This window comes from Sinohyriopsis cumingii, chromosome 4 (genome assembly GCF_028554795.1).
Source record: "Sinohyriopsis cumingii isolate HCF-2022 chromosome 4, ASM2855479v2, whole genome shotgun sequence".
NCBI classification, from domain to species: domain Eukaryota; kingdom Metazoa; phylum Mollusca; class Bivalvia; order Unionida; family Unionidae; genus Sinohyriopsis; species Sinohyriopsis cumingii.
In genome coordinates this window covers 51637487-51653060 of record NC_142964.1, presented here as the reverse complement: position 1 = coordinate 51653060, position 15574 = coordinate 51637487, and the positions used below count along the sequence as shown (strand labels likewise).

General features: G+C 34.7%; 1 protein-coding gene across 1 annotated transcript in view; it reads right to left on the bottom strand.

The window, feature by feature from the left end:
- Positions 1-14788, bottom strand: part of LOC149801155 (uncharacterized) — a 138679-nt gene extending 123891 nt beyond the window's left edge. The window contains exon 1 of the mRNA XM_089955179.1: positions 14656-14788. The gene's annotated coding sequence lies outside the window, so the exon portion shown is untranslated. The remainder of the gene's footprint in view (positions 1-14655) is intronic.
- Between the last annotated feature and the right edge of the window lie 786 nt (positions 14789-15574).

The following is a 15574-nucleotide window of genomic DNA, read 5'->3' as shown; positions in this document are numbered from 1 at the left end:
AAGTGTTTCGGAACTATTTTGTAAAACTCTTATAGCAAGCCATCGCCCAACTTGTCAGCGAAGGGATAACATCCAAAACTGGAGAGTAAATCGCCAGATCGCAGAGGCGCTTGCTTAGATGGTGCGGAGTGGCCTAAAATTGGCCCTTAGAACATTTAGTTTCTTTGCACAGAATAATACGAGACGATAAATAAATTTCAAGGTAGGTAACAACACTACCTGAAAGGGACTATAATCAATCTGTACCTAGATGGTAAGTGTGTATGCGTGCACAAAAGACAATTAAGATATATAAGTTTATGCCATGTCAAGTCTTTTATAATTACATAACAGACAATTGAGATTTTGTAAGCTAATGTCACGCCAAAGCCTGTCTTTCACAAATTACACAACAGACAATTCAAATTTGTAAACAACAGACAATATGTCATATGAAGTCTTTGATAATTTACCTTGGTGTTTGGCTATTTGTGTATATATATATATATATATATATATATATATATATATATATATATATATATATATATATATATATATATATATATATATATGTATATGTATATATATATATATATATATATATATATATATATATATATATATATATAGCCAAGCACCAATATAAATTATTTCTTTTTTTTTCTTTCCTTTCTTTCTTTCCACGTGTAACTCCTATTATGAACATCACACATAAATTCGACTGTTCTAATAATGCCTCCCCCCATTTTTTCTCTCGCCAAGTTTATATTGGTGGGTTCTTCCTCTGCATCATTTCAAAGGCTAAGGCCACTATACAAGATTTCGCAAGAACAATACTTGGAAATCTAGTCAGATCTATTTCGGTTACAAGGCAGATCCGGAAATAGCTCTAGCCATTCAAAAACCTACAGTATGCATCCCTCTGGGAATTAAACTGATGGATCATTTGGTGGTAGTGGTGGTGGTGGTAGTGGTGGTGCTGCTGCTGCTTTTGCACTTTAAAATGTTTGGAATGGGGATTGGAAAAACCCATCCCCAGCTTGTTTTGTATGTGTGCAAATATACTTGTTTATTTGATCCAACTGATATTAGGTTTTTTGCGTTTCAATGTGAAATGTATCAAGTTAACAAGGAGGAATTGCGCTATTTGATATCGATGCAACGAACTTAGCGGTGATCATATTAAATGAAAATGAAGCGCAGACCTAGTTAAATGACTTTACAGGATTGGCTACGTTTTCGTTAAAAGTATCTATCGTACCATATTTTTTTTATAAGCTCTTGTACAATAATCCATGTCTCGAGTTTTCACGTGTACTGAGACAAACATTTGAAATGTATTGGTGAGTTTTGTAGTTATTTGTTTTACTGCAAGATAGAAGGAGTAAACCTGTTGATAAGCTAGTCTGAAGTGAAAATGGAGAAAAGTCTGCGTAAAAACGTGAAAAATATAGCAAAATTTGCTCATTTATTTATTTATTTTGTTTGTTTATTTAATTATTTGTTTATTTATTTATTTGTTTTTTATTTTATTAATTTATTTATTTATTTATTTGTTTTTTATTTGTCTATTCATTTGTTTATTTTCTTTCTTTTTTTCTTTCTTTCTTTCTTTCTTTCTTTCTTTCTTTCTTTCTTTCTTTCTTTCTTTTCATGTGTAACTCCTATTATGAACAGCACACACGAATTCGACTGCTCTAATAATGCCTCCCAACCCCCAACCCCCCAAAAAATCGCCAAGTTTATATTGGTGGGTTCTTCCTCTGCATCATTTCAAAGGCTAAGGACACGATACAAGATTTCGCGAGAACAATACTTGGAAATCTAGTCAGATCTATTTCGGTTACAAGCCAGAGGCTGATCCGGAAATAGCTTTATCTCTTCAAAAACCTACAATATGTATTCCTCAGGGAATTAAACTGATGGATTATTTGGTGGTGGTGGTGCTGCTGCTGCTGCTTTTGCGCTTTAAAATGTTTGGAATGAGGGTTGGAAGGAGGAAACACGCCGTTGTCAAGTAAGCAAACAGATGTACTCATTTCTTCTAAAGCCCATATATATATATATATATATATATATATATATATATATATATATATATATATATATATATATATATATATATATATATATATATATATATATATATATATGGTGGGAACTTTAGTTCCGATACGAAAATGATGACTCTTGGTAATTATAAACTGACCAACATGTTAATGAAGAGATGTCGACAGATGCTAATCTAATCACATGACTGACCTTGTTAACGTATCGCGCGCTGCAAAAAGTATGGTAGCCAATAAGGGTACTGTTGCTGAAATCATAACGTCACCTTGAATATTGCAATCATTATTTCTGCTGATATAATCAATGATACGCGAAAATGCATAAACGACGCTGTACCAATTATTCATAGTAATCAATACACAAGAATAAAGCTGTAATTAATATAAAAAATAGTACGCAATTAAATCTTACATTTTGCAATGCCGAGTAAATTTAGGTATCTACAAAAAGGTCAAACAAACCTAAAAGAAAATGAGCAACATCGCTGAAATACAAAGTCCTATTCTGATAAAAACCATACACATGCAAAACAAAATAACAACCCCTTCTCTGTTGGAACATCACCATGTTACACTTCCCAGTAAAAATAAATGTTGCCTGAATTAGTCGCCTCGTACGATATGCGGAAGGGCGCATCGGGCCTATTTACATCCCAGAGCCTGCCCCCGGGGGGTGGGGGTGATCTTTATGGAGGTAGATTATATATATGTTATTTCAACAGTGAAACGTAGCAAAATATATCTATTTATACCGAGGCTATCCTAACAGGAAACTTTATCAATCTGTCTCTTCAGAGAAAATGGACGTTTAATTCCAATTTATATCAAAATAGGAATTATTTTTATAGAAAAGGATGTTATCTAGTCTTAAATTTGAAGCTGTTTGGAATGAAAAATTTATATGATGGTAAAATGCTTTTGATCAGATTATTTTATATGCATACATTCATAATTTGACTATTGGAACCTTTCCGTCCATTGCCAGTACAAGACATTGGAAATAGCGATATGATCATCTTCGGTCTTTTCCGTCAAAACGACAAAGAAACATCGGATTTAATTTGTCACCAATTCAACACGTAATGCTAGGTTGTGACAAAATCTGCCATACTTTAAATGTGAAATTAACACTTGTAACGGTTAAAGCAAATCACTTTTACAAAATCGCATACAAGTAAAATATATTTTCGACCAAAATATTTCCGAAAAAAAAATCATGCCTGCATTTTATACTAATAATTTTCTAAACCTGTCTTTTGAAGAAAACTATCTCTCAATAATAATTCATTCACATTATTGAAATCTACTTCGCCGCTTAGGAAAACCATTGTTGCTCTTGACATTGACGTTTTTAAACAGTGTAAGCAAATGCTTTGTCGTCGTCGTTGTAGGGTTGAACGCCATTTTTCAGCACAAGATAGGCCATACATGGCGGCCAGTATAAATGGTGGAGGAAGAACCCGGGCGAACCCCGGAAAGAACCACCGACCACAAGAAGCTACTGGCAAGCTTTCTCACATACCCACTTTGGCCGAACAGGAGACTTGAACCCACGCAGACAGAGGTGAGATGGCAGTTATCCGTAACAGTGGGGGCTTTAGACCACTCGGCCCCCACCCGGGGCCCCCGCAAACGCTTAATTGGCAACACAGTATTGAGCTCCTGATTAAATCATTGTAACAGTCTGGTGTGAAAAAAGTTGAAGCTGTCGACATATTTGTCGATTACGGTCGATTCAACACATTAAGGGACCGAACATATAACTTTCTGTGTGTGTGTGTGTGTGTGTGGTGGGGGCAGAGGTAGGTGTGTGTGTGCGTGCGGGGTGTGTTTGGGTCTGGAATCTGATTGAAAGGAATTTCCGACTTTTAAGTAGATGAAAAGCTCTTGCTCTGATTTATAACACACACATACACATACACGCACGCACGGACGCACACACACCGCTATTATATCAATTATTTATGTTGTGGAAATTATCCTAAGGTAGATATAAAAATGTATCCCGACCCGAATGGAAATTCAAAGGTCGCCTCCTGAACAGATGGATGTTTACGATAGGCAGTAATCAGGAATTACTCAGTGACTAAACGATGTATTTCTCTTTCGTAAGACCTCTTTTAGGGACAACATTTTGAACAGTAGTAAAGAATGTAAAAATATGAAGATGAAAAAAATCAGACTGTATGGGCACTAAAAATTTACGACATGTATAGTAATCGTCGAAGAAACTAATTGGTGGAATTCATGCATGTATTGGGAAATATAATTATGTCATCTTAAATAATGTAATAGATTAATTGTGATAGAAAGAAAAGTGACATGTTTTCAAATGGTTTTATTTTCCCATATGAACATACCACACTGAATGACCTGCATATCGACGTATTTATTGAAGTGTGGACAAAGGTATACACTGTAATCTTATGTTGTGTAACTTTGTTTAACATAGTGTGACCGTTAATGAAACAAATACATTATAGAGCACAACGAAGTTCATCGTTTCTCATTTTGTAAGAAATTCTAATAAACACAATCCCGTACCTATAGAAAAACGTATAACCAGTTATCTGTGTTCTTTTTTTGAGTAGAAATAAAGCAAATATATCATACAATTGCACAATATGACGTTATTTGTAAAGCACAGGAGAATTTACCTCCAGCAAGGGAGACGTGGATTTTATTTTTGATCTTCCAGGATACTCGTGGTCTTATGTCACGTGTTTAGGCTCGAAAAAAAAGTATCATCTCTAGTGAATAAATTTACATTACAATAACATGTAATATGAACTTTAAAAAAATTAAAACTGACAAACAATTAAATTGAAATAAATATGTATATTAAATCAGATATAATTAAATCAAATATACATAGCAGTGGAAAATTTGGGAGATGTAGCATGTACAGGAAAACAGACGTTCTGTACTCCTGGGACTATTATTAGCAACGCTAAAATTTTAACAAATCTGTTCAATTAGGATTTCGTAAGTTATTTTTTGTAAATGTGTGTGTGATTTGGATTTTTAACGTTGCTTTAACAAATGTTCAGTCATATCGTTACGATGTCTGCAGTGTGGCAGTTTATAGTGATGTCTAGCACTGAGACATCATGCCGCAGACATGCAGCATGATGTCCCACCTAGTCACATTATCCTGACACAAGGCCGACCAGTTCTAATACTAACCTCTTAATGCCGAGCGCAAAGCGAGGCAGCTGTTAGCACCATTTTTATGACTCTGCCAGGGATCAAACCTACGACCTCCCGCATCCGAAGCGGACGCTCTAACCACTAAACCACCGAAGCGGTTGTTTTTTTCGTAAAAAAAAATAATACATATTTATGCATTCGTTTAGTTTTATATACAACTGCACATCATCAAAATTATGGGAGCTCTTCATTTTATTTCAGATAAATGAAAGCCGGAATACTACTACTACTACTACTACTACTAATTATTATTATTATTATTATTATTATTATTATTATTATTATTATTATTATCATTATAACAATAACAATACTTTTTGAAAAATGTCAATCAATTTAATATTAGCTTTGTGAGAGGAACAAAATGATCCATACTAGATTAAATGTAAATAGAAGCATGTTATATACACACACCCACACAACTATGCAGGGACACAAAATCAAAAGAGCAAAAGATCAAACAAACGAACCAATTTAGATTTTTTTTATCACGTTCAAATCAGGCAAACCCTGCAACTAAAGAGAGATAGTACAAATGTTTTACTCATGTACTCAAATCATGAGACTTTAATAATATTTGGTAGTATTATTTTACTTTGTGAGCTGGTGTTACAAACCTTCTCTAGTAATTCACTGACAAAAACGACAAAGTTAGCTTCTCTCCATTGCGTGACAGATTTACTTTATGCATACAGTAAGTAGAGCAAGCAAGAAAGCAAAGACCTGTCAGTACCCACCTACGATCTATAAAATATAACTTTTCTTCTTTACACAGAAATGTATATACATTTTGTCAATTGTTTTATCTAATCCAAAATAGGACAGGTAATAATTTATAATTTTTTCTTCGATTTGAATTACGTTACTAAAGCTTCCAGATTCATTGATTTCAATGTCATAAAATTTTCATAACTCGGTTTACACGTCTAAATCTGGCCAGGTCCCGTTTACATTTATCCAAATGATATACAAGTTAAACAAATTCTTAAACTTGAAATTAGTTACGAATACTACATAAGCATCAAGTTTTGATGAAACTGATAAGTCAGAAAACCAAATTTGAATTTATTTATTTCTAGTCGTAACTTTCAATGACATATTTACCCAATCATTAGCCTGTCTCTCCCAAACATCTGGAAACCATAGATAAAAAACTAACGTTTTGAGATTCCGTAGCCAAAAGTCATCTTGCAAATGTTTCATTGTTTCAGTAAATACTGAATTTCATAAGACTTTTTTTTGGGGGGGGGGGAGGGGAATGAATGATTTTATATCAGTATCGTACAACTATTTGCTGACTTATCACTTACAAAGGATAAAGTCCAAGGTCATTATACAAGGCTACATTTGAAGTCTACAGTTTTAAACATAAAATATCGTAAGAACTTTTATATGGAAATATTCGACATATTTTGCATTAGCCAGCACTGTTGCTCATATCTGTGTGTAGGTACTGGCAGAACCATTAGGTTAAATAGATATAACAGTTTTAATTTTTACGTCATCGAATAAAGTATAGAGCATATGACTTTGTGACTTAACTTGCGACATTTTCCGTTATAAATGAGAGTAGCACCTATGTACGTAAACTCATTTACAATTCATAAAATTCATCGCCGTAAAAATTACACGTATAAAATTATTACTATTATTTCATTAGTGTTTACGTCTATGTCCCAGTTTTCACAATAATTATTTAACTTATTAAGCAGCTTTGTAAAACTTATGCAAATAATAAAATAAAATAGTAATGTGATATATTTCACTGGTAAACGCAGCTTTCTTGTTTAAAATGTGCATATATCATTGATTTAAAAAAATTAAAAGCAACGATGATAGTGGTTCACCTTGCTGTACACAAATACTGCTGTTTAAAAAAAATCAGAGCATAAATTAAAATATCTTGACAAACACTTAGCCATCTCTACGATTGTTCGAAGCATATGAACAAGTTTTATATTTGCATCTTCAATAAATAATTCAAACAAAATCCCATTGACATATGCCACGTGAAATACTAATTGAACGATAACTGAATATGACATTTCATCGATAATATAACAAAGAACATACATACAATTGATTGCACATTTCTTAGGCTTTCATGAAGGATACAACAGACGCTAGTGTGTAGCATAGTACCACCCAATACGATGATAACCCATAAGGATGCAAGGTTGCAATTGCAAACAGTCATAATGTGCTTGTATCAGTGGTGGTTGTTATATCAATCTTCACTGACACAATTGATGGGCATTGGAAATAACGATGGATAATTATACATTTGTGTAACTATGGCTTGATTATATTGCATCCCGTAATAAAACAGGTCTTGTACAGGTCGTGTAAAACGAAAACCTCAAAGGAATCTGACAATAGCGTTAACAACAACAACAATAAGGACAAAAAGAAAGAAAGCAACATCTACTGAGACTATATGATCATAAAATAAGTAATAGAAAAGACTGAAAAAGAACAAGCTTTGTAAAATTCAAGAATTTTTTCCCCCAAGATTATAAAGTATAAATGTAAAAAGAACTTACGGTATTGCGAATTAAATCCCAAATGATACCAGAATTACAACACAAATCCTAATGAATAATGTTCTGAAAAAACTTTAGTGGCATTCCAAATGATTTCCAACGCTGATGTTGTTGACATGCCTGTAGTAAGCTGTAGTGTCTAATGTACTAATGTACCAACGACACGAATCGTCATGATGTGCCCACAGTCTTTTGTTGAATCAGAGTAACATAATCAAAGGTTTCTTTGTCTGAATTCGCTGTAATTCCAAGTTAACGTCTCTTTCCAAGAATATTATAGAGCACTTTGTATTTGTAGAGAAAAATAATTTGAATTAAATAATGTCAGCCCAAATAAAACACTGAAAACAACAAATGATTCAGCCTCAAGATCGCATTGCATTAATGAATAACTATTGCACTCTTGCTCTCTGGCCTTTAACTTATCAAAAGCCTCCTAACATTTTTCAGACCAATAAAAACTGCTTTTCATACTCCACAAATTAGTCAGTGGTTCTGCAATTATAAAACAATTGGAGCAAAGTTTCCTATAATATCCAGCCATACCCAAACATTGCATCAGTTGCTTTTTACTGACAGGCACAGGGAATTCAAAGATAGCCTTGACCTTAGCATCCATAGGCTTAAATTGTCCATGTCACACACTATGTCCTAGAAATGTAACATAAGCACGTCAAAACTCACTTTGGATAAATTAATTGTCAAATTTGCATCACTGAGTCTATCAAAAATTTTAGAATCGTCTCCAAATGATCTTTCGAATTGTCAGTGTAGATGATGATATCGATATAAGAGTTACATTTATCTAGACCAGATATGATCATGTCTTTTAAATGTTGAAAAGTACAAGGCGAAGCTTTTATCCGAAACAGATTACTTGATATTGATAAAGTCCCTCTGGAGTTAGGAATGACGAAATTTCCGTTGCCTTTCAGTCAGTGGAAGTTGGCAGAATCCTTTCAGAAGGTCAAACGTGGCGACGTATTTTGCATTTCCAATTTTATCAATGTAGTCATCGATTCTTAGCAATGGAAATTAATTTGTTTTTGTCAAATTATTCTCTTTTGATTAGTTGGCACACATGTCGAATATATTTTCTGGTTTCGGTACAGGAACATATGATGAATTTCAGTCACTTTTGATCGGTTCAATGAAATCATTCTCCAGCAAATACTGAATTTCTTTTTCCGACCATTCCTGTTTGAGACGATTCATCCAGTACGGATGTCGTGTCACAGGTGTGGAATATACACGTTCAACGTTATGGTAGATTTTATTTTTACATATTGGAGGATCTGGAAACAAGTGCTCATATTCAAATAATAGCTGTTTTAGTTCTTTCGTTTCTTCCTGCTGCAGACGAGGACGATTCTGGTCAAAATTATTTGTATCTGCTGATTTCGTAAGATCGGTTCCACCAAAATCTGATTGCATTTCATAGAATAAATCTTCACTGGATGGGACAAGTACAATTAACTTTACTCCTTTAACATATTTATATCGCAAAGTTGTTATTTGTTTTCAACTACCATGAGTATTACTGATATAATTTAAAAAGTTTCTTTTTAACTGTGTAAGGATCATTCTACTTAACCTGAAGAGGACTTTGAGGTAACGGTAAGAGAGCCAAAATTCTTTCACCAGGCTGAAAACTCCCTTCCCTTATATTTCTATCATTCTTTAATTTAATTTTTGACTGAGTAGAGAGCAGATTAATTCTTGCAATTTCACATGCTTTTAATAATTTATATTTTGAAATTAGAAACATAGTCAAGAAAACAAATTTCTGTATCTTCATTTCAAAGCGGTTTCTCTTCTGACAACTACAATAGTCCACGGACAGCATGTCCAAAAACTAGTTTAAAAGATTCCCTAATAGCAAACAACAGCAAATGAACACCTTCTTCCCAATCTTTACCAGTATCAAAACAATATGCCTGAATCATATTTCTCAAAGTTTGATGAGATCTTTATAAATCATTTTGGCTTTCAAGGTGATAGGCAGAAAACTTGAATTGTTGGATGCATAATTCATACATAATTTGCTGGAAAATTCCAGACATAAATTTGACCCCTGATCAGAATGGACAGATTTTTGGGGAGGCCAAAGTGTGTAAAATAAATTTGCAAAGTAGTTACTATGGTTTTAGTTTTAATATTCTCCAAAGGAATTGCTTCTGGAAATCTTGTGAACGCACACATTATGGTCAACAAGTATTGGTTGCTTGATTTGATCTTAGGTAAGGGACTGACTGACTCTGTCTACCGTCATTCTGCTATATGGTTGGTCAAATGGAGAATTAGTTTAAGATGAAACAACGAGAAAATCTCAGGATCTTTTTCCTGTTCGACGACAAGTGATTGTCGTTTGCCACCCTCCTTAGCATAAAGAGAATGCGTAATGAAAAGAGGATCACTGCGATCAATATCTATTGATTGATCAATTGGACGAGCAAAAACGACCCAGTCAAAAGCCTGACCAACACATGCGTCAGCTAAAGAATACTTTCCCCAGGCCCCGCTCTTGAGGGGAACCCGCTCTTCAGGCCTACGGTCGTCCTTATGAGTTTGTCAAGCTATATTTTCCGGTAAATTGGAAACGCTGATACAGGCCACACGTACTGCACGCAAAGTTGCGAAGTCAACTTAGTCAACTTCGTAACGCAATTAACAGTTGATCTAGTCTTGACATAATCAGTGTTTGCAGTTGCATACCAATCGAGATACCGATACTCTGGCCTCGCGCGGTCATGGTCGGCCCTAGGCCCCGCGTACTCCTAATTCCGCCTCTGTCACTGAATGTAAGCAAACTCCTGTAAACTGTAACAATGTAGCTATCACAATATGGTGTCGAGATGCTTTTTAAAGAGTGAGAATAATAATAATAATAATAATAATAATAATAATAATAATGAGGACTTTGTATAGCACCTAATCTTTAGAAGCTCTAAGCGCTTTACAACATTAGACAACACATATAAGTTAAAAAAAAACATATAATAATATTATTACAAAAACAAACACCATGAAATTAGAAAAACATTAACAAATAAAAAACATGCTGAGAATATTTCAGGTAGGAAACATTATTAGGTCTTTAAGTTTGTTCTTGCAGTCGAAATAAGTGAGTTTCGCTAGCCCTCTTGAATGTGATCACTGTGTCTTTGTGTCTAAGTTCAGTGGGTAATTCATTCCATGTTACTGGGCGCTGGTATACAAAAGAACGCTGTCCATATGACTTTGTTTTCATAGTGGGAATAATGAGTATATGATTGTCAGAAGAGGAGCGTAAGTATCTTGCTGGTGTGTACACATGGGTGAGGTCGGATAGGTATGTTGGACGAGAGTCCGACAGTGAAACATAACACAGAGAACAAATTTTGCGTTTGATTCTGGATCGAATGGATAGCCTTTGTAGGGTACAGAGCAGCGGGGAGGTGTGCTCTGATCGTGATACTCTAAGTATGATCCGAGCAGCTGTGTTTTTAACGTTTTGAAGTTTCTGGAGTAGATATTGAGATGAACCAGACAGAGATGAGTTACAATAGTCCAGTCTTGAAAGTACTAATGAACACACAAGTATTTCAGTGGCATCAACTGAAAGATATTTGCGAATTGAGCTGATGCGTCTCAGCTCAAGATATGCAGCCTTGCATATGTTCATGACATGTTGGTGCAATGTGAGAGTACTGTCCAGAGTAACACCTAGGTTTCGTACTGATTGTGTGAATTTAATGTTTGCGTTGTTGATATTTATTGTTTGAGGTAAAGGATGCGAATGAGAAAGTCTTTGTGTTGTGATCAGAATGGCCTCATTTTTATCATCATTCATCTGCAGCTTGTTACATGTCATCCATGATAATCTGAACATGATACAATAAGAAAGAAAATAAAAAATATTCGGACTGACTGTATAGATTTATTATTTTCAAAATATATCGACACACAACACACACACACACACACACACACACACACACATTAAAGATAACATGGGATTGAATCTGTTGACATCAAGCAATTTGATATATCAATACTGTAATAGTGTTGGTATCTCAATTGTGATCCGTGCTTGGCACATTAATACGCATATATACATAATGTTTCAACATTAGGTTATAATTCGACCGCTCCGGTGGCTTAGTGGTTAGAGCGTCGGATGCGGGAGGTCGTGGGTTCGATACCCGGCCGTTCCAAAGACTTAAAAAAATGGTGCTAGCAGTTGCCTTGCTTGGTGCTCAGCATTAAGAGGTTAGTGTTAGGACTGGTTGGCCTGGTGTCAGGATAATGTGACTGGGTGGGGCATCATGTTACATGTCTGCGATACGATGCCCCAGTGCTAGGGATCACTGTAAACTGCCTCGCTGCAGACATCGTAGCGATATGACTGAAAATTTGTTAAAGCTACGTTACAAATCCAAATCACACACACGCACACACACACACACACACACACACACACACACATACATTAGGTTATAATTCAATAGTAGGCTATCTCTTCTATATTCTCAGAATCTAGGATGAATTAAATAACTATATAATTAAATATTCAGCGATGAAGTAAAAACAGTATAAAATATTAATAATCGCCGTGTTCTAAATGAATTAAACATGGTACACATCTCTCTCTCTCTCTCTCTCTCTCTCTCTCTCTCTCTCTCTCTCTCTCTCTCTCTCTCTCTCTCTCTCTCTTTCTCTCATACGTGAAAAAACGAGTGACGGATTTTCGCCTAACTTATGAATTAGTGCAAAACGTTGTCACACGAACCAGCGGAAAAGAGGAAGTTAGATAAGAAGGATATATGTATGTATGTATGTTTTGTCAGTACCTATATTAATTAAATCATAGTAATGACTTTGATCAAAAGTAAATACATTTAAAAGTTTTCATTACCTTTAGCTGGTTCCTCATTTTGCTTAGTTTATATTTCCCAAGCGGGTTCAATACGTTAGGCGGTGTGTCAATGGCTACGCGTTTAAAAACTTGACCATACTGTTTTTGTAGCGTTTTTCCTGATGTACATCACCAAAATGGTAGGAGCGTCTATCTCAAGCAAAAGTCATGTTATCACAAATCAGATACACGAAAACTTGACTAATAATAATAATAATAATAATAATAATAATGATAATAATAAAAATAATAATAATAATACGATAAGTCTCAACACAAAGTTAATCTTAGCTTCGTAAGAAGATTTTTTAAAATAATATTTATTTGAGATGTAAATAGAAGCAAATTATACTTCTACACACACGACCACACACACACACACACGCACACACGTACATATACACACTCCCATACGCACATACATGGACAATTTATCAAAAGAACAACAACAAAAAATAAAACAAACGAACATATTTATATATTTTTGTTTACGTTGGGCAAACCCCGGAACTACAAAGAGATAGTACAATGTTTCACTTATGAACTCTAAATCACGAGACCTTAATAATACGTGATGTTATTATTATACTTTGTGAGATGGTGTTACTAACCAAGTTCAAATTCAAGTAGTTCATTCGCAAAAATCACAAAGTTGGTTGTTGCCATGACGTGAGATATTGAGCCCGGGCTCCAGGGGCCCCGCGTCAGTAATTTTTTAAAATATATATGTAGAGAGAAAGTGGTTTTAAAGCGACGGAAGAAACGTTTAAGTTCAATGTCATATAAAACTTGTTTAAAAGTTTATTTCCAAATGCCGTGCTCACGAGGGGGGGGGGGGGCCACCAAAATTATCCAATCGGGCCCCAGGATTGCTAATGCCGTCGCTGTTTGGACTGACGATATTTGAAAACGTCATTGTATTTAAAATTTGTATAAATTGGACCTTGAGACTCCAGGTGCAGAAGCCTTCCAAAGAATGCGCATTGGTAAAAACGTATTTAATAATGCTACAGTAGTTGCAATTTTCGCTTGTATGATTATGGACCTCCTCCAAGGAGATGCGTCCCAAACTCATAACTATCACGCAAATGGTCGGGACACTGGCAACCTGCCTGATAGGTTTGGTGATTCTCGACCTAGTGGATTAGGAGAGAAGTTATCATGGACATACTGATCGACGAACGGATGGATAGACAGTGGGTATCGTATTCCCTCAACCACCACCACCACCGCCCCCCCCAACCCCCCCCCAAAAAAAATACAATGACGTATAGATAAAAAAAGAAAGTTTGGTGGGGCGGGACGACCATCATAAGTTGTCATTCTTCTGCCAGTTTGTACAATTTACCCACTTCTCAAGAAGTTTGAGAATGAGAAAATGATTAAACATCTCATCCATCAGATTATCTTTACGGAACAGTGGCTCTTTGATGTCATTGTTATAATAATTAACATTAGGTCGCTACGGTGTCTTTGACTTCTTCAAATGTTTCACATGGAACGTGTTGGCCTGTTTAAAATGAAGTCTAAAATATCTCGAAACGTCAAATATCGTACATGAAAAGTTTAGCTGGTCTGTTTTAAAACGAACTCCACAATATCTTGAGAGTGTAATTTTGGAAAATGTTACTAATTTTACTAATTTTAAAGTGTTATTCTAATCCACATACTCATAGAAAAGCTACTGCAGGATTTTTCACTGTCCTATTTAATGAAAAGCGCCATATTCGACGTTTCCTGCGGCTTTGTTACATAAAATCAGGAAATATTAAATAAATGTGTTAGTATAGAAAGAAGAAAGAAAAAAAACAGAAACAAAGATTTCTTTGTTTGCAATCAAAAATATAATTCAAAATATCCGGGTGAATACTTATCGTTGTTGGTCACGTGATTGGGGAAAAAACGGTAAAGCAATATTAATGCAACGTCAATGGGAAAACAGTGGAGAACTTACCGAAGTCTCAAAGTTCCAAATTCAAGTAATAACTGGATAATATCCATGGTATGTATCCAGAAACGTCGTATTGGTATCCATCTCGGAATATATTCTGACTAAAAAAAGAACAAAAAAAAAAGAAAAAGATTAAATCTTATGATGTTACAGCCAAGCCTTTACTAAATCCTCAATAAGTCTGGAAGGAAATTGAGAGAGTCGATGCCTTTACTCGTAAAATGTAAAGAAGGTGGGTACGACATAATGAAATTTATTCATATATTCTGGTAATAGTGAAGCACAGGTGAGCGTTGTACGAGATTCTCCAAGTTCAAACATGCAAAGGTAGAACGGGCATGCATGAAACATAACGGAATGACCCGCTCTCAGTAGTTGTCTTCATGTGGGCGTCACTCGTGCTGGATAACCTTCCCGTTCAAATATCACTGGTGATTGAGTTCACTAATTCATATCTCAAATAGGTCACAGCAAATTTAATAGAGATAGCAAAGTGAAATCAAACGTTTAAATGTTCCAATAGCTCCCGTCATTTTTAGAGTTGAATGCAACAAAAGGTGTGAAACAAGCGGATGCATTTTTTCAAAACCTGCAGGTTCTGAGCAACACATCGGCATTTTATATTTACAGTATTTGTTTGAGGAAAGAGAGAATCTTGCCGCTGTATGATTTACTTATTCCAGATATATATATATATATATATATATATATATATATATATATATATATATATATATATATATATATATATATATATATATATATATATATATATATATATATATATATATCAGTTATTATTATTATTGTTGTTATTATTATTTGACTTGGTATATTCTATAGAGTATTCCTTTTCGTGGAATTTCCTTCTTGCTGAAGACCATAGATTGAAACACCCAACAAACAAATATTTCTAAGAAGA